This window comes from Lagopus leucura, unplaced genomic scaffold (assembly GCF_019238085.1).
Source record: "Lagopus leucura isolate 7727_CA_CO unplaced genomic scaffold, USGS_WTPT01 Super-Scaffold_100004, whole genome shotgun sequence".
Taxonomy (NCBI): Eukaryota; Metazoa; Chordata; class Aves; order Galliformes; family Phasianidae; genus Lagopus; species Lagopus leucura.
This window is the reverse complement of record NW_024962264.1, coordinates 29362455-29364935: the sequence shown is the minus strand read 5'-3', so window position 1 is coordinate 29364935 and position 2481 is coordinate 29362455.

Genomic DNA, 2481 nt, shown 5'->3' with positions numbered 1-2481 from the left:
TAACCAAATCAACAGGACCAGAGGCAGGGGGGTGCTCAGGGAAGGAGGAGGGAATCTGCTCTAATCATTGTGACTGATTTTCCTGGGGAGCAACTGTGAACTTTCAGGTGTTGCCCAGGCTTAAGGATGTAGATAGTATCAGCAGGAGGTTAAAAAAGAAGTGTGTTAACAGAGAACAGAGCTGTAAGGAATCTTAAGGGATTGGACAAATTAAAGCCGCTGCCATCCCTAACCCGGTGGATACTGTTTGTGTCTCTTGTGTGTGGACATGGGGCAGGAGCTGAGCTGGGAGCTTTTGGGCTTTGCTTTGCTTCCTCCCTCACGCCCAGGTGTAACAGGTACAGGTGTAGGTGTCAGCCCAGGGAGGGGATGGCAGGGTGAAATGTGTTGCTGGACAGCCCAGCGCTCATTTGTCCATTGGTGTCACCAAATGTCCCCAGCGGAGCTGGAAAGCAGCCTCACCCACAAAAGTCAGCAGGCGCCTGACATTCTCAGGTCTTTCAAGCAGACACTTTGTGGCACAAAGGGAGAATGAGGTGTTGCATGTAGTGGCTGCACAGCAATAATGCCAGCTCTCCTTTACATGCTACAGATCGTGCTTGGAACAATTGGCAGTGCTCTGCTGACACAGGGATGTGGCGGTTGTACACTTAAGGTGCTGACATGAGTGTTTTAGGTTGGATATTAGGAAGCATTTCTTAGAGTGGTGATGCAGTGGTAAGGGCTGCCCAGGGAGGTGGTGCAGTCACCATCCCAGGGGGGTGTTCAGGGACCACAGAGATGTGTCACTGAGGGACGTGGCCAGTGGGCATGGTGAGGATGGCCTGGATGTTCTTAAAGGTCTTTTCCAGCCTTCATGATTTTATGATTCTGTGTTCTGGGAAGTGCAATGCTTTTATCCCAGTGGTGTTGAGGGAGATCAGGCAGCCTGTGGTTTGCAACTGTTTTTCTTTCTTGCTGGCTATTCCCTTGAGCCATATTCTCTGCCTCACCTGCTCTGGAGTCCTGCTGGAGCAGGCAGACCTTGTACTAAGCATGCTAGGCAGTATACATACTGTGATGGACTGAAGACTGTGAGGGAACCATAGCAGGGCTCACCAGCATCAGGGAATTACGTCTCATGTCCCTTCAGAGCTGGGTACATGCATTTGGGTCATGGGTGCTTTGTAAAGTTAATCCTTCTGGTAGCTGTGTTGGTTCTCCTTAGCAGTGCTGGTCAGGCTCCTGTCTGTACCAAGACATTTCTGTCATAAAAAAAAGTTCAAGGGGTACATTTGCAATCACAGAGTGTGAGTTTTATCTTCAGAAGTGCCATGGGCCTGCAGGGCCAGCCAGGCAGCACTCTACCAGCCCACCAGCAGGACTGCATAGGTAGGTCTGCCAGACCAGGGCAGGTATCATCTGTCCAAACTGCATGCTGTATCAGTGGTTGTCTGTATCCAAGTGAAAGACAATTGGTGTGGCTTTGTGCTCAGCACCAGCAGAGCAGGGTGTCTCCCTCTGAAATATGTTAATACAACTGGGGGTTGGGGAAGTGCTATGTCTGTGACACAGGACAGGCACCGCTCTCATTCCCTCACCTTCCAGGAGGAGAGATGCCAAGAATGGAAACTGCCTCCGTGCAGAGGCTCACAGCCATGGCTACAGCACTTGCTGGAGAAGCAAAGAACTGCTCCAGCAGTCAGTGTTACCTTATGCTGAGCTTCCCTGCCTTCTGTTCCAGCCCATTCCCTGCCAACTGGCACAGCCAACACCTTTCCCTTTCCTTTTCCCTTTTCCTTTTCTTTCCTTGTGCCATACCCGTTCTTTGCCTGTGGGTCTGCAAATTGGTTCAGGCCTTGTGAGCATTCTACTGCTGCTGCCAAATAGGGCGGGGGAAGACTTCTTTTTTAACCACAAGGAGAGAAGCATGTGAAGAGAGAGGAAGCCAGTGTAAGTTGAGGCTTAGAGTTACTGCTGCTAGAGGACACCTTTGTTCCCATCTTCTCTTCCCCTTTGATGTGCCTGATGCAGTTGGAAGCAAACTAAAATAAGCTGCAGTCCTACAACACCCCCTCCAGGTTTGTACCATGTATGTCCGCAGAGCTGGGAGTCACAGGAGCCTTCACTTGCCTCTGGCTGCACCACAGCCACAGCCAGGGCTCTTGGCTCTGTCAGGATGGGCAGGAGCGCTCTGCTCAGACGCAATGTGCTTTGCTGGTGGGCAGCCTGCAGGTTACCTGGCACTCGTGATGAATCTACTGCTGGAATTTGGGTCTGGTTTTGCTCTGGGCTGTAACACTGCGTAATTTAAGGGAGAAAGATGCGTGCACTGAAGTGAGACTGAAGTAATGAGCTGTAACACCAGCGGGTGGTACCCTTCCACAGCACCCTGGTTGCCCAGTTCTTGGCCTCCCAGGTGTGGCACAGAGCAGCTTCCTCCCGGCCTCCATGTGAAATGGATCCCAAACCCAGGTAAGAAGCGTGAAACAGGACTCGGAA